The 18,613-nt window shown below is 40.4% G+C and overlaps 1 protein-coding gene across 4 annotated transcripts in view; it reads right to left on the bottom strand.

Moving 5' to 3' along the window:
• rbfox3a (RNA binding fox-1 homolog 3a) overlaps nt 1–18,613 on the bottom strand; it is a 537,286-nt gene that overhangs the window by 221,480 nt on the left and 297,193 nt on the right. The gene's annotated exons all lie outside the window — the stretch shown is intronic.

The raw sequence follows: 18,613 nt of genomic DNA, 5'->3' as shown, positions 1-18,613 counted from the left end.
GTGGCTCCATTTCCAGCCCAAACTGGGTCAATTTCTGTAATTGTGTTGTTCATTTGATCAGTTGTCAATGTCAACAGTTGTGGTCTGAGAAACAAATAGGTGGACGGCTCAACTCGAGGAGATGCGTCTGAGAAACTTGGAAAACAAATGAAACAGCTGTTTAAATTGGGATTCATTCAAAGTTTGGAAAATGGAATTATGCTTACACACACAACTTTGTTGCTTAAAATATCATTCCAAATGATTTTTTAAGCACATACCTATAAAATGTGGGCAGTATTCATAACGAATTAACCCAAATATCACAATATGTTACACCATTTAAACCCCTGTAGCACATTATTGTATACAGCCTGCGAGCCAATGCTAAGAGAAGCACAAGACAAAGATTAGCTTGCATCAATGACTTGCAGTATTAAATATGTCGACTGAATGATGCCAAGGCCAGGTGCCACTTGCAAAGCACCCATTGTGCCTGTATTTGCTGACTACCATGAAACAACCACAGAACATTGAGGAAACCCGCCCTTTCTGTTGTTTTACTAAAAATAAGTCAACAATGTGTTGTTTAAGGCAATATGAACAATCAATAATTAAAAAGTGACTGATTTTTTTTACAGAAGTTCAAAGAATCTTTAGTCCAGTTTGGTAATTAATATGTAATATACCGTATTTTCCGCACTATAAGGCGCACCGGGTTATAGGGCGCACCCCGAAAAAATAGTTTTTGGTCCTATTTTTGACATACATAAGACGCACCGGATTATAAGGCGCTACAATGGGAACGTGGACAAAACAGTCAGATAGATCAGTCCAACTTATTACCCCCTTAACATTCCGAAAGCTTGCAAAGACGCAAATACGTGTTGAGAACACGTGCGGATGCGGTGTCCGTAAGATGTCACTCAAATGCATCGTTCCATCATTCGGAAGGTTAAAGTCTTGGGATTCAAGAAATGCTAACCATTTCTTTGGGCAGCACGGCGACGCAGTGGTTAGCGCTTGTGCGGCACAGTTCATGTCATGGGAACCTGTCGTGGGTTCAAATCCAGCTCCAGACTTCCTGTGCGGAGTTTGTATGTGTATTACCAGCTCAGGAGCCTAGATGGTAGTGTGCCCGCTTTGAGACTGGGAGGTCGCTGGTTCGCGCCTTGGCCGAGACATACCTAATTGGTATAATGGCGGCGCCCTCTGGCTGCGGCTGCATCGACTCGCTACAACGGGTCAGGTGTATCGACATTTCGTTCTGTGTACATTGTTACAAAGAATGACAATACAAAGGAAATTATTTTTATTAATTTAATTATAAATTATAATTATTAGTATCTATTTTCTTTTTCGCTCGCAACTTTACTGTGCATGACAATAAACACTTGGAATTGAGTTTAATTTAAAAATAGACACTCCATTCCATCCATTAGCTCACCGAAGTCGTTGTGTTCATAATAATGTGCAGGTAATGTCCTCTTATATCCGTGAGGGTAGTAAATCCAGGAGAATACAATATTTACAAATACAGAATAGAAAAAAATGCTTTCTCTATGCCGTCAGCCACATGCTATACGCATTCATCTTTTTCGGCCAATTGCAGGCTTTGTTTCGCCGTTTAAGCCAATGGCAGCCTGTAAATGATAAAAAGGATCCGCCCCTTGACCTCTGAATAACTTTAGCCAATAGTGATCGATTCAACTGATGATTGACACATCTTTTTCGGCCAATTGCAGGCTTTGTTTGCCGTTTAAGCCAATGCCAGCCTGTAAATGATAAAAAGGATCTGCCCCTTGACCTCCAAATAACTTTAGCCAATAGTGATCGATTCAAATGATGATTGACACATTGGTTAGCCAATGAAACGCCGGTAAATAAATCCCAGCATACACCGCGTACTACTTGGCGTTCGGGGGAAAATCTAGTCGGGGGCTGCAAGTTAGTTGGAAAACTTTGCAATTTTAAAATTGATCCATAAATAAGGCGCACTGTATTATAAGGCGCATAGTCAGCTTTTGAAAAAAAATAAAGGCTTTTAGGTGCGCCTTATAGTGCGGAAAATACGGTAACAGTGAATTTCCCATATTCAGGTAAACGAAACCACTAAACCATTAAGTCAATCATATAATTGAGTGTGTTTGTATTTTTGTCACTTTCCAGTTTTTTCTAGTTACATAAAATGTAGTGGAAACGCATCTTATTCATGTTTTAATTTTTTACAATGAACAGTTGACGAACACGACAACCGATTCAATTTTAGTGAAGGAATCGTTTGATAAAATAAAATGTTAAATCCCCAAATTTTAAAGTTAATTGTGAGCCTCCGGAAAAAACGGTGTCCCAATACCTACCATTAATTTGATAGTCCGGCCCCCATGAGGATATTTTTTTCTACCATGTGGGCCCTGAGCTAATATGAATTTGCCACTAAAGCCATAAAGCAGGGGTGTTAAACCTCTTTTCTCTCCTTCTATCTTTCTATTTCTCTTAGGATTTCTTTCTTCCTCTCCTTTCCCCCCCCCCCCCCTCTCTCACGACTTTTTATCTCTTTTGTTTCTCACGCTCTCTCCCTCTCTCCCTTTTTTCTTTCTTTGTCCCGCCCTCTCTCCTTTTCCCTCCCTCTTTCTCTTATTTCTTTATCCCTCTTTTTCTTTCTCATTAATCTACTAGTCCGGTCCCCGAGAGAATGTTTGTTCTATCGTGTGTCCCCCAAGTTAATATGAGTTTGACACCCCTGCCCGAGAGGCTAGTTGGAGGGAGTGGCTGGACAGTGCCCACCTGCACCTTACCAGTCTCCACACCTGCACCTCTGTTCTATTCTATTCTAAGGTGAAGAAGACAACTGGCAGGGCTACCTTCTTTCGAGAAGGTCAAGTCAAACGGGGGTAACAGCAACAGAATGTGTTTTTTATCCAATTCACCCTGATATTTGCCAAAACCTAAAGGGTGCCAATTTGGGTGGAGTGGTTGGAGAGCGCTCACCTGCGCCTTACCAGTTTCCACAATTGCACCTCTCTTCTATCCCATTCTATTCTATTCATTGAGGGGGACTAAGGAAACCGGCAGGACTGCCTTCTTTCCAGATGCTCAAGTCAAGTGGCGTAACATTTACAGATTGTAGTTTCATCGGAGGCACCCAGAGATCTGCCGAGCCCTACCTCGATCCTGCAGGTGGTACCGCTGAAGGAGGGTCAAGAATCCTTACAAGGAGAACAAGAGTTGAAAGGAGGTAATCTCTATTCAAGAGCAGGCGCTCATTTCAGCGTCGAGGGCTCCAACAGGCCTCGCCGCTCCCTGCGCTCCTCTAATCCATGCAGTCCCCTGCTCAGCACACTCAATTATTTATCAGCTCGTGGGCAAAAAAAAAAACAGGGGAGGAGAGCTGAGAGGAGAAGCATCTGCAGTTTTCTCCTACGCTCTTTTATTTTACTTCGCCCTCCTCTGGAGCAGCGGCCATCCCTCCGTGTCGGGCATGAATTATTTACACTAATGACCTCGCGGGTACAAGCGAGGCCAAGGAAAACATCCTGGTCATCCCCTTTTTGGGGGCGTCCCTGGTAAGCACCCACAATCTCAATCTGCCTTCCAGAAGCTCTCTTTCTTACACCTTGTTTCATGTCTCAGATTCAGATTCAGAGATTCAGATCTACTTTATTGTCATTCTAGTACACGTGTATACAGAACGAAATGTCGATGGATCTGACTCCCACAGTTTCCCTCAGTGTCCTTCAGTGTACAGATATAAATAAAGCTGTATTGTGTTATTTACCATAGTGCCGATAGTGCAAGAAGAGACGCTAACCAGATGTGCAAGATGGGCAGTCAGGTTAACAAGTCAGGTACACAGTACCATTATATTGTAAACAATAACACTGTAAGTAATAACACTGTAAGTAACAATAGTGCAGAGATCAAATGTGCAAGGAGTGGCAAGCTATAAAAAAACTGCCACTAGTGCAAAAGTCAAATTAGCAGCCGTTTGGATTTAAGTTAACTATATGTTAGATTGACCATTTAACAGTCTAATGGCCAGGGGGACTAGACTCCACATCCTCTTTTGATGTACCTCTTCATTAGTTCCGGCCACTCGCTGTGTTTCTTTTCTTCCGTTTCCTATTATCGCCCTTATTCCTTCGGACCGGATTTCTGATACTTTTGGGAGCCTCTGGAAGTCGGTGTCCTTGGTGCATTTCGGATTTTTTGCTAATAAGTACTTCTGCAGAATTATGCGTATGTGTATTAATTGCTATTACAACTTCAAGGTTTCTTCATTTTCATCATGTTGAGGTTTTTGAGTTTTTCCTTTCCCTCATGTAGGTTTTAGATCATGGGACGGTGTAATAATAGACTGTAGTTTGCAATAATCTGGTCTGTGCAGCCCTTTGAGGCTCCTTGTGATTACGGGGGTCGCAAATAAACATGACTTGACTTGACTCATCCTGGGATATTTTAGGTTTTCCTTGCCCTCATGTAGGTTTTAGATCAGGGGACGTTGTAATAATAGTCTGTAATTTGCAATAATTTGTGGTCTGTGCAGCCCTTTGAGTCTCCTTGTGATTAAGGGTGTCACAAATAAACATGACTTGACTTGACTTATCCTGGGGTTTTTAAGTTTTCCCTTGCCCTCATGTAGGTTTTAGATCAGGGGACAGGGTAATAATAGTCTGTAGTTTGCAATAATCTGGTCTGTGCAGCCCTTTGAGACTCCTTGTGATTAAGGGTGTGACAAATAAACATGAATTGACTCATCCTGGGGTTTTTGAGTTTTTCCTTTCCCTCATGTAGGTTTTAGATCAGGGGATAGTGTCATAATAGTCTGTCATGGTCTGTGCAGCACTTTGAGACTCCTTGTGATTAAGGGTGTCAGAAATAAACATTACTTGACTTGACTATTACTGGTCACTGATTGGAGCAATTCAACTCAATCATTTATGTCAATCGTTCTAACCGGATAGGGTCCCAAAAGTGAATCTCTGACCCAGTGGGTTCCGGGCCTTTACCGTGGCAACATAATGCTAAGAAAAAAAAAAAAAAAAAAAACAGAGGGTCAATTACAAACTAGATACAAAAACGCCCTGCTCAATCCCTTCTCCCTGTTCAGTCATTGGATGCCATCCCAATTGCGTTTGAGATGGACAACATCTAATTTTATTGTGATTTTGTTTGTTTTATTTCCATTTTGCGACCATAACAATGGGTCCCAAGAAAGTTGGTGATAAAAGGGAAGGAACAATCGAAAACGGTAACAACAGTGATCTAGTGGAAGAGAGAAATGATTGCAAAATCAGAAAATATTGTAGTGTGTGGAGGGTAACGAGGACAGCAGAGAAAATAATCGGGACTACACTTCCCTCCATTCAGGACATTGGCCAGAAGCGCTGCCTATCCCATGCTAAGAACATTATCGGGGACCCCTCTCACCCCCATCATGGACTGTTCACTCTGCTAGCCTCTGGGAAGAGGTACTGCAGTGTGCGGTGCAGGACCACCAGGTTCCGCAGTAGTCTAGTCCCCCTGGCCATTAGACTGTTAAATGGTCAATCTAACATATAGTTAACCTAAACGGCTGCTAATCTGACTTTTTGCACTACTGGCAGTTCTTTATAGCTTGCCACTCCTTGCACATTTGCTCTCTGCACTATTGTACTTACAGCGTTATTGTTACAGTGTTAATGTTACTGTTTACCTGACTTGTTAACCTGAATGCCCATTTTGCACATCTGGTTAGCTACTCCTCTTGCACTATCGGCACTATGGTAAAATACTATACGCAGCCATAATACAATACAACTTTTACTTATATCTGTACATTCGAGGAAACTGTGCGGGTCAGATGTATCGACATTTCGTTCTGTATACACGTGTACTAGAATGACAATAAAGTAGATCTGAATCTGAATCTGAAGAGTGTCTGCCATTGAAGCACAGCTGGAAAGTACAGTAAATGGTTTGAAAAGGTGATATTTACTTGCCTTTTTACTGGTATATATTTATTATCTAAATGATTAAGTTATTAAAGTTCACATTTTTGTTCTTATTTGGGGTACAAACTTCTTTAAGTAGGTGGCTTTTTAAATAAATTTTAGCGGGAATTTGGGCTTATATGTAAATATATATGGTACTTAAAGTCTGGTTTTGCTGTTTCTAAAACGAAAAGGTTTGTCGTTTCACAAATGGATGTCGTCCCCGCATTTGCCTTTCTACATTAGTTAAAGCAGGGGCCTAAAAATTTGAGGACCCTGCCCCAATATGAACGTTTTAGTGGTAAAAATGCATTCAATAATAAGAAATCTATCTATCTACCTACCCTGGTCATATCCCTCAAGACGGGTGACCGACAGCAAGACAAACACATACAATAACAAAGAGAATAAAAGGGAAAAAAATAGCAAAAAAAACACACACAAAATTTTTTGGATCATGGCCCACCCGATTTGCCCAAACACCCAAACAAGTTAGGCACCTCGGCACCTAAGTTGGTCATGCTTTCGTCCCTCCAGATGAAATGGGACACCAGAAAGCGGCCATGTCACTCGGGTCAGGGTGACACAACACACTCTTTTGTTCAACAGCAGGGCCCGAGAGCTTTCACTGGTTTACCCCTGCCGCATCATACGGGTGCCCAGCCGATCCTTAAGAACGCATACACAATACCACTATCCTTTCACAACACCTCTTCACTCCTTTCTATCACCAACAAGAGCTCTAGCTTCGATTATATTTAGACCTCTTTCCTGCAGTGCACTCATAACACCATCCATCCACGTCAATCGCGGCCTTCCTCTTGGTCTCCTTCCATTGACTTCTGCTCTGTAGATCCTCTTCAACATTCACTCCTCATCCATCCTGTCCATGTGTCCAAACCAACCGAGTACTCTCTTAATAAAAAAACAAAATAATAATAACATTTTTGATTTTAAAATTTAAGCAAAGATAAATAAACTAGTATAAACTAGTCAATAAATGTATTTAACATAACTCAAGCATCACCTTGAGGTATCTGAAATCATTTTGTTGCCATCTTGCTGTGACAAATTTTCATTAAAAAAGACAAAAATAAACTGTCGAAGGCAAAATAATTAAAATAACAAAAGTACGGTTTGGTAGTCGTTTGTATGTTTCCTTGTGTGTTTTAGCAGTTTCGGACGGATAGAAAAAAAAGAACAACATAATGATGTAAAACAAAAATAAATCCAATTATGTCAAATAAATTAAATAAAAGTATATATACAGACATGTAGACTTTAATATGTAAGTTCTTTTTTTAAAGGCAAAGAAAGAGAATCAACATTGGAGGAAAATGTGAGTACTGCATGTAGACAACAAATTTATGATGAAATTTGTTGCCAACATTTAAAAAACCATTAATTATTTTTATCGTTTGGTTGTTGCAGCCCATTTTGGGATGTTTTGCCTTAGCAAAAAATACTAATACCAAAAAATAAAGGGTCAATTACATGTTTATGAGTAGATGCCCTGCAAATGAGAGTTGTTTTATGCACGTTTGTATGTTTCTATGATTTTTTTTGCTTATTATTTATGTCAATGCCGTATTTTATTTTTAAGTGATAAAGATTTGTTTATATCAATAGGAGTCAATAAATATTACACACAATCAATTTAAAGGCAGTATTTCTTCTTAGAGTCAAATTGGTTTTGCTGGCTAATAAGTTCTTAAGAAATCGTGTATGCATTTGATAGAGTTGAGACGTGTAATTAGAGTGATATAATGGGTCCTAAAGTCAAACTAGTTGAGAAACACTGTGATGAATACAAATTTCCCGACGTTCAAGTATTTTTTAAAAAATGCACTTTTTATAGGATAAATCATGTATTTGTGCTTATATTCGAGTTGTTTTTGATGAATTTTTACAACAGTAAAGCGCCAAATAACCACAAACAATCACAAAACATTCTACCCCTCTCTATTCTTATACTTTTTTCAGCACCTTTATCCGTCCAATCCCTTTTTCCCTCTATCTTCTCTGCACTAGATCTCCCTTGGCCTGCCGTGCTGCTTAATGATGGGGAGTCTGCTGCAGATATGAAGCGGGCCTTTGATACGGAGCCGGCAAGCGAATGCCGTTGACATTAGCAATTCTTCTTCATCACTACTCCTTATTGACTTCCCCCAACCCCTCCCCGCCTCTCGCTTCAGGCACGAGCGACAAATAAACACAGATCCAACGTATACTCTATGCGTACGGTCGACGGATGCAAATCAGCCCGCTTATTGTAAATATGTACAAAACGATTACTAAGCGCCGTCATTTTGTTGCGAATTAGCCGTGGAACTGAAATCCTTTCCTCTGAACAAAGTATTGCAAGTACACTATTCCCTCCATTTTTGCAGCTAATACATTCCATATCCACCCAAATTGAACATCAGTTTTCCTCATCCAAGTAATTTTTCCGCCCCAAGCACTGTTGGTCTTGCAGTAGAAAGAAGGATGATGCACGCAAACTCAGGCTCACCTGCTAAAAAAGCCTTATAAGTATTGGTTGATATATATTGTTTAATTTTCAAATAACCATGGCGAAAATGCCATGAACCAGAACAGGATCAAGGACCCAAACGCGTGACGTTATTCACACAAGCCTTTTATTTTACGGGAAATGGGGAGTCGTGCGCGTTAGGCACCAGTCTGGCATGAAAAAATAGGAAGCCAGAGGCTGACGAGATCGATACCAATTGCCCGAGTAGATATCGGACAGATGAGATTGATACCGGACAGGAAGGGACGGACAAGATTGATAATGAAACAGGATATCGAAAATAAACAGGACAAACTAGACAGGAACGAAACTGGAAACCGATATTAAACAGGACAAAAATAAACTGGAACAATACCAGACAGGAAATACCAACAGGAAACAGGACTGAGTCAAAACCCACGTCTTGCGGGGCAGAGGTCTGTTGACGGACTGACAAAGGAAGAATGAGAGCACTGAGCTTAAATAGACGGAAAGTCAATCTGTCAATGAGCCGCAGCTGGCGCCACACGAGCGGTGCCAATTGGGCGCCATGGCAACTGTGACAAGAGTTGCATGCATCCATATATACTGTAAGTCCATGTTTCTGGCAAGCCATGTGCGATCACACCGCGTAAACCGATGGGATGCAGCATTTTACCCGTCAACAACACATTATGGGTTTATTTTTGCATTATCCCAGTTGAGTGTTAGCTCACCTCTTAAACTATTTATATGACCAAGCTTCTAGCTTGTACCTATCAATCATGAAATGGTTTACAATGTAAATAATGCCAAACATAGAAAAAATAAAAATAAAAAAAAAAATGGAGACACAATTAGCCACGAGTTCATATAATCTCAGCACGAGAGGTATTAGCATTAGCTTAAACTATGGTTTTTAACCCTTTTCATTGAACATTTCATCATTCCAAACAAATTTGGCATGAAACAGACAAACAACAATACAACGCCATCAAGTTTAAGGGAACAGGAAGTGCTGTCGAAATACAGATAAGTGGAATGGAATAGTGTAAAAAGAAAACTGATAATTATGACGTGCGTAAGTAGATTACAAAGTTGGACGTTGGGAATGTTTATGAAACTTAAAGATACAACCAAATTATAAAGGTTGCTCTTAGATTAAACAGTGTGTGTAGGGTAGGGTGGCTTCAGAATGGAAATCGGACACGCTTGCTGGAGGTGAAAGAAGGCTTTGCGGCTCAGCTCTCATAAGATGGAAGGAGATTTGATTATTCATAAAAAGGCCAGTCATCAGGTACATATGATATTGTAAGATATTCATTTATCAGTTTATCCTTATATTTCCCCAGTTTTGTAACAGCTTGGAGACATATTTATACGTCTGTGCTTTTAGTCACAAAAAAATACCTTTGAGGAAAAAAAACTGTTGAGTTAGGAGCAGATGTTCCGCGTGAAAACTTCCCACAATTTACCACATAACAGATGTTCTGTTTTGTTAAACCCGGCACACGAATCATAAACCCTCCGAAATTGAAATCGGCCATATTGAAAAGAACCAGTATCTAGCATGTATTGATCTGATGATACGTTTGACATTTGACGATGTTTTCAAGGCAGGTGGAAAGCAAGGAAGCAGCTCGGGGAAATCACAAAGACGAGTCGGCCTTGGGTCAATAAGCTGAAAAAGCCTGTAGGTTTGCATCAGCAAACAAGCGCAAACGTCAAAACTCGACTCGTGAGCTTTCTCGGGGCATCACATTGGACACAAGCTCCGCCTCCAAACCGAGGTCGCCACTCGGGTTAGCATGAACTTGCGTATTGATTTTTAACGCTTCAGCTTTTGAGGTTACAAAAAAAAAAAAAAAAGCCGTCTGGATTGGGAGGTCATTTATATACAGAGCCTTGCAAAAGTATTGCCCTCTCAAGAACTTTTCGACATATTGCCATTTTCAGGCTTCAAACAACCTTAAAAATTGTTTCTAAGAATCAAAAACATGTGAAAAACAATCGTGAAACAAAAACAAATGTATTCAAAATTTTGGTGCCAGCCCAAAAGAAAAAAAAGAAAGAAAAAACGGTAGAAGTTGCAAAAATATTGGTCCCTTCTGAGTTAATACTTTGGAAAACCTCATTTTGTTGTGGTCACAGCCACAAGACTTTTGGCTTAAAAAATATATTTACCCATTCTTCATTACAAAAAAAACACAAGTTCCTTAAAGGTTTGATGGTTATCGTCTGTGCACAGCATTTTTCAGATCTTTCCACAAATGCATTTCTGGACTGTGGTTTGGCCATTCGAAGACCTTTATATTTTTACTTTTAAACCATTCCGTTTTATGTTTTGCATTATATTTAGGGTCCATCCATCTTCCCATCAACTTTAATGATCTCCAGGTTACAGCTGAGAAAAAGCAACCCCAGAGCATGATGCTGCCACCACCATGTTTGACAGTAGGGACGGTGTTTCCACTGTGAAGTGCAAGGTGTTACTCTTACACCAAACCAAACACTTTCAGCCCAGTTCAATCTTGAACTTGACCAGAGAACCTTGTTCCAGGTATTATTTGTGTCTCCCATGTGGGTTCTTGCAAACACTAATCGGGTATTTATATGGCATTCTTTCAGAAAGGGCTTTCTACTTCCCACTCTTCCATAAAGGGCATATTTATGCAGAGTACGACAAATAGTTGTCTTACACAAAAATTGTCGAACCTTGGATTTCCAATGCCCGCAAGTTATCCAGTGTGACCATGGATTTTGTTTTCTCCTCTAATTACTTTCCTCCTTATTTGGGTCGAATTTTTAGAGGGACAGTCAGGTCTTGGTTGTTTTGTAGTGGTTCTATCTTCTATCCATTTTGATATATGTGTAAATGGTACATAATATTTTTTGTATCCATGCTTCGACCTTTTTCACATGTTTATCCAGGACCTACATTGTGGGTTCTTTGGTGTTTAAAATCCTGTTCTCCAGTTTCTTCTTTGACAGACCTCTGAGCCCATCACAGAGCAGTTGCATTTAAACTGGCACTTAATGACACACAGGTGCACTTTGTCATTGTTAGTCATTTAGGTCAACATTGGATCATTCAGATGTCATCTAGGAGCTTCTGGAGTCAGTTGGCCAAGCTGAGAGAACAGGGAGGCAATATTTTTGCAACAATTTTTACACAGTTTTTACGTTGTTAATATAAAATAAAATGTTAAAATGATTTGCTTCTATTTACGATTCTGTCTTACATGTTAGTTCTTAGAACATATATTTAGTTTATTACCTTAAGGTTTGAAGGCCCTGTAATACGGTGGGTGTACAGTAGTCCCCAAAAATAATAATAATTTTGCTCCTTTTAAGTGTTTTGTTTTTGTCTTGCCATAATTTTAATTGTTCTTGTAAGATAACGTGTAATCATACAAAATTTAAAATCATAAATAAATAATTTTGTTGTTTTTACCTAAATAAATTATGGGTACGTGTTTACACGAGGTTTTACAGTAATCTATCACCCTAATTTGTGCAAAACCGTGGCTATTTTTGGGCGGCCATTTTAAGTATGACCTTTCTTAAAATAAAGTTGAATGTTTTATTTACTATTGATCATCTGCAAAATAAGATGATTTCGTTTTTTTATTATTTCATTTTAGACCATCAAGTATGATCATATATCTTAAAACCATACCTCAAATGAGCTAAAACATTTCCAATGGTGTAAATGTTTTCCTTTTGCTGTGACTGATCCTGTCAATACTGCAAATGTGCAATTACTTTCCTAGAAATACTACCTTACTCTCAAAATTGAGGAAAGAGTTCAATATACTATAAAAGTTGAAAAAAAAAAAAGTGATTCAGCACAAATAATCTTGATAAACATCCATCAATTATCTGCACCGCTTATCCTCAGTAGGGTCGCGGGGGAGCTGGAGCCCATCCCAGCTATCTTCGGGCAGTGGGCAGGGGACACCCTGAACTGGTTGCCAGCCAGTCGCAGGGCACATAGAGACAGACAACTCGCTCATTCACACCTCGGGACAATTTGAATCGGCCAATTAACCTGAAATGTATGTTTTTGGAGGAATCCGGAGTGCCAAGAGGAAACCCACGCAAGCACGGGAGAACATGCAAACTCCACACATGAGGTTCGATCTCATAACCTCAGAACTGTGCCGCACACGCGCTAACCACTGCGCGGCCGTGCTGCTTCTTGAAAAACATGCAACTCTAAAATTGAAAAAATATCCAGTTTAAATGGTACACAATCTAAAACAGGAAAATAGGCTCGATTTGTTCAAATTCTTCTTTTACCCACAAGGCAAAATCTGTTTGAGTCTCAACCTTGTCTGAATGCGCCGACTCTTAATGAGAGAGCGGAAGATCAATGAGAGAGCGGCATTTTTGATCAAGCGGGCACAAAGGACCTTAATTAGAACCCAATCAAAGACATCGTCACGTATTTCAAGTATGTGACCCCGCAAGGCCTCCGTACTCACCCAGAAATACATCATCATATCAACCGAGAGAGGACGGAAGACCGAAGGACGACCTCTCTCAGAGTCTCAGGAAGTCTTGATCAAACTTTGACTATCCAGCTCACTTCCTGCGTCCGTTTTTTTTCCCCCCTGTAATTTCTGGCAGCTCCGTCTGCTGACAAACGGTTAATTGCCCCCGTGTTTTTGCTAGCCAAGTTCTAAAGTCCCTTTTATGTGTCCCTCCGCCCCCGAAGACGGCCGCTCTCTGGTTTTTTTCTCCGCCGACTGCCTCTCGGAGTTGCCGCAGAAAAGCTCCGGTACTTGCTCTCCACTCAAAAACTCTTCCTTGCCGAAAGGGGGGAAGGACAGAAGAAACAATATGGGGAGAGGGGAAAAGGATCTGAGGCGTTGCTACTGTCTTACTGTTTTGCTTGATCACAACTTTGCGGATTTTTTTAACCGCCTCCTCCCATCTTGCTTATGATTATCATCCAGTGCGGCTCGGGCTTAGCGACGGTGTTTTACAAGTGGGACTTTTCTTTGTTCGGCATTCCCAGGGGGCCAGGAAGCAGGGATCCAGAAAGCCAGGAATTGGAGCACACAAGGGAGGAACAAACGGTAGACGATGTAGGGGTACTTTTTAACAAAATTTATTGTAAATTGTGTATGAATGTTTAAATTGCACCTGGGGTACCCAGGTGCCGTGTAGCGGATCCGTAAAGCAAGGGATTGGACCACACCAAAGAAGAACATACAACAGAATTTATTGAAAACTTTCTGAAAAAAGACCCACTTGTGCTTGAATACATACTGTAAATGGCACCGAATTCAAAACTCATGTTTGCGATCATCACCCATGGCAGTTCGAGCTTAGAAAGACCCTTTTCCGTCAGGGTTCCCAGGTGCCAGGTAGAGGGGATCCGGAGAGCCAGGAATTGTACCATACCAGCAACGACCAAATGGTGGACAATGGGGGGTGGGGGTGTTTAGTTACATATTTTTTTGAATATTAGCGAAAGAAGACCCACTTGTGCTTGAAAGCAGAAATTACTCCTGACTTTTTCAGGCGCCAGGGAGAAGGATCCAGAAAGCAAGGAATCAGACCACATCAGAGACAAAAAAATGATAACCAAAGGGAGGTGAATGTTGCACAGAACTTATTAAAAACTGAAGATCCATTTGTGGTCAAATACATAAATGACACCAAATTCAACCCTCCTGGTTCCCAGGGTTGGGTAGGGTTACTTTAACTTGATTACTTTCAATTACTTTTGGATTACTCCAATACCAAATATGCTAATAAAAGACAAAAGAAACTAAATAGGAATAAAATGATGACTCACAACACGTGGTAAGCTTTCTCTCCTGGCTTTGATCTCTTTGATCTCCGGCAAAACTCACATAAAATGCGACAGAAACAAAATGAAAATAAATCCAAACAGCTTGCCAACATCATTTTTGCCTTCCCATGTATTCCGTTACTCCCCAAGCCTGCAAAAAATTCAGTAATGTTATTGATATTTAGTTTATTTTGTCTTTTATTAACATATTTGGTATAGGAGTAATCCAAAAGTAATTGAAAGTAATCCAGTTAAAGTAACCCTACCCAACCCTGCTGGTTCCGATTATCATTCATAGCAACTCGAGCTGAGTGGGAGTGTTTTATGTATGGGACATGTCTTTCTTTGGTGCTCCCAGGGGGCAGTTAGCGAGGATCCGGAGAGCCAGGAATTGGACCACACCAGATATGAACAAATGGTGACTAAACAGGGCATGCTCAGTTCAAACAATCTGACTGCAAGTTGCCGAAAAACCCGCTTGTGCTTAATTTTGGAAATGACGCTCTTAACTTACTAAAAAATGTCTTATAGCTTGAATACTACACTGAATTCACCGAATTCATCTCTGTGTTGATATTCAGTCACGGGCGTCTCTCATTTGTCGGGACGTTTGCGGTAAAGCTCAGAGACAAGACGGGGTGGGCGAGCAAAAGGGAGAGGGTTGAATATGAGCCTTGTTCAGCAACTTTGGCCCTTAAACAGCGAGCGCCAGCCCCCACATCGCTGCTGCGGTCGATACCGTCGCTCAGATAAGCTGCCACATCAACTGCTTCGATGCCTATAAAGGGAAATTGTGAACAGTCGCAAATACTAGCCTGTGTAGTAGAGAGAACTGGAAAAAAATGAACAAATAATTTACCAGAGTTTTCTATTCGGAAACAATCAATCCCTTTCAGTCATACACATTTAAAGAAGACAAAAATATTATTTCAAATTTTAACTGTTTAACCCCCAGTGATGAGAGATCTCTTATTTGGCTTTTGGGGTGGCAATGGCGCACAGGAATGGCTTACTACATACCTCTTGTTACATGACCAGCCCAAGCCTTCGTGGGGCCCTGAGCAAAATAAGATTTGGCGCCCCCTATTACTTGATCAGATCTACACCTACTCAAACTCATTCCATGTTCTACTCCAGGGGTGGGCAACTATTCAGAGTCGGGGGGCTGCATGTGACATGTTTGACATGTTATATTCTTTTGAAATGGATTAGTTTCATCAAATTGGTTTTGAAACGGAGACAATTAGAGAAAACTTTTTTTTAGCATTTCATCATTTAGTTTTGAAGTATAACTAAGGTCTTTTACTTTTTTTTTTTTTTTTTAGTATTTCTGAAGTCAGCCTTTTATTGAAGTTCTGTAGTTTTTTTAGTAGTGTTACTGTAGTTTTACTTTTGTACAATTTTGGTCGTATTTCTGAAGTAAAACCTTCATGTTTACTTTGCCGGCAAATTTAAGCTTCGGGTTTATTTCGGGCTCGTTCAAATCAAGTTAATGTCTCGGGTTCGGGCGGGTTCTGGTTATTATAACAGCGACTCGGGTCAGGTTGGGCTGATTTTTTTTGCCCCATCTTACTTCTAGTTCAGGGGTGGCGAACACGTGGCTCTAGAATAATAAGAATGCAGCTCTTTGCCTCATCATATTTTCTATATACAGGTACTGTGGCTCTTTGCCTTGTTTCATGTTTAGTTTTTTTTATGTGTATATTGAGGGTGGATACTTTCCTTGAAATCAACACAAGAACAATACTTGTTGTATTGTAAGGAGTGTGTTATGGGAAATAATGTTTTTAATTGTGTGTGTTTGTGTTTGTGTGTGTGTGTGTGTGTGTGTGTGTGTGTCTGTCATGGCAAGTCAGTGCGTGGTGTGGCTCTTTGATTCTCAGTTAAAAATTTCGGCTCTTTGTGTCAAGTCAAATTTTTTTATACAGCCCTTAATCACAAAAATGTCTCAAAGGACTGCACAGGATTACAGTTACAAAACTACACAATTACCTGATCTTAAACCAGCATGCGGGCAAGGAAAAACTCAAAAACCTCAGTGTGAGGAGAAAAGAGAAACCTTGAGAAAGGACCTCACATGTGGTAATCCCCCTTCCAGGATTGACCAGGGTGAATTACAATTAGCATTATTGTACACATGTCAAACGTGTTCGCCACCCCTGCTCTAGTTCATTATTTAAATACTAGTTATGTTTTCGGGATTACAATCTTACAATGACAAATATGACATGTTGTAATATCTTTCTTTTAAAATATTGTCATATGCAATTGACAACCGAAGAAATGGCCCCAGACATGTTTCACCCTGATTCATATACATAGTAAGTTGCTACATGGCAAGTCTACAAACACAGCCTGTGTGCTTCCATGGAGTCAAACTTGGTTTCAATAAACCGTATGTATCCCATCAGTTTTATTTTAAAAGTAAATAACCAGCTAGAATATTCACCATGGCCCAACATTAATGAAACATCGCTGATTCATGCGACAATATAAACGACCTGAGCGTCTTTTCATGTACGGCGTATAAATAAACATTTAAAAACGTTCATTCACTTCTCTGTTACACCGTCGCCAAAAAAAGGTGCTGACATCGGCACGACTGTGCAGACAAGGGCTGGATGGGAAAGCCGAGTTGCTGCAGTAAGCGAATCGAGTCAGCAGTCCGTCTGCACGATCTCTTGATGGCTCATCTTCGTTTTTTGCAAATGACTGCGGGTTATTGGACCTGATCCTTTGATCATTAGCAAATTTGACGTTCCAGATTGTGTCTGTCGGGAAAAAAAGGATTCCCGGGGAAGGGAGTGAGGAGTCGTAATCAGATTGATTTCAAATGAAAATTTAATATCTCCAAAGTTGTTCTCCAACTCCTTTCAACTATTTCCCCCCAATCTGTCAGTTTCCATCCTGATTGGATTTGTCTTACCTCAACGGAGCGTAGGTGATATATAAGCACTTAACGGAAACGTCTCTTCAAAAGAACACCACTTAATCCGGGCTCTTAAGTAGTCAACAAGGGTTTGAATTTTCAATTCAGAACCGCGAAAAATTTCCATTCTAAAAACGAACCTTTCACCCTAAAAATGTTGTCTCATACAGTATTCCCTCAATTTTAACCGTTAACCTTTTATCAACCGCCAGTGTTAAGTGAATTTTCGGTGAAGTAGGAAACATGCACAAAAACAGAGAATTTGTGGACTTTCTTATATGACTATCTGCTATTGGTCGACTTCATCTAAAATGCCAGTCTGCTTTTGATTCTTGTCAGGCCATCATAAAATTTCCAAAATGCCATTGACTGTATTACATTACTGGACGCATCACTGCGGTGGACAAAGCAGCGAGTCTGGTGACATGGTGCAAGGACAGCTTCACCCTAAATACAAACAAGACAAAGGCGATGATGGTGGACATGAGGAAGAGACGGAGAGCAGTTTTAAGTATCTCGACGTGCACATCACTGAGGACCTCACACGGACCTTCAACACCACACAGCTGGTCAGGAAAGCTCAACAGCGACTGTACTTCCTGAGGAGGCTGAGGAAGTTTGGAATGTCAAACAAGATCCTCAGCAACTTCTACAGCTGCATCATGAAGAGCATCCTGACCTGCTGAATCACTGTTTGGTACGGCAGTATCACAGCCATGGACCGCAAACGCCTGCAGAGAGTGGTCAAGATTGCTCAGATGATCACCAGAACTCCACTGCCCTCTCTGCAGAGCATATACCAGCGTAGAGTCCTCAGGAGGGTTGCTTCCATCAGTAAGAACCCCACCCACCCACAACATGGACTGTTTACACTTCTGCCCTCAGTGGGGAGGTACAGGAGTGTGATATACAGGACAACCCGTCTAAAGAACTCTTTTTACCCATCTCCAATCAGACTCTTAAACCGCTGCTGATCGAACAATACACCACGGACACTTTCAGCACACTGCAGACACTTTAAACTGGACCACATTTGGACTATTCTAGCACTACAGTGTGTTTTTATCTTATTGTCTTAACTCATCTTGAGTTAATCTTGTATTTTTATATTTTTAATATTCATAATATTATTTTATGTATACATGAATATAGTTTATTAGTTTTATTACGCTGGCAACTGTGTGGACAGCAAAGTAAGAATTTCATTGTGCGGGGAATTGTGGTTCTTTACTGTGTATATGACAAAAAACACTTTGAACTGAATACATCCCACAATGTCTTTCTCCTTCTTAAAAGATTGTATGCTTCGTCAATATTTTGTGAGTCAGCGATACACTACCGTATAACCCAATTTAAATGATGATGATTCCTGTTGCATTATTTGAGTTTAACACCAGCAACAATCATTTCAGTCCCACTACTCTGATTTTGGTTAT

The sequence above is a fragment of the Urocampus carinirostris genome, chromosome 19, assembly GCF_059441175.1.
Source record: "Urocampus carinirostris isolate Australia breed hairy pipefish chromosome 19, RoL_Ucar_1.0, whole genome shotgun sequence".
In the NCBI taxonomy this organism is placed as follows: domain Eukaryota; kingdom Metazoa; phylum Chordata; class Actinopteri; order Syngnathiformes; family Syngnathidae; genus Urocampus; species Urocampus carinirostris.
The sequence above is the reverse complement of the archived record's forward strand: the minus strand, read 5'-3'. Positions and strand labels throughout refer to the sequence as shown.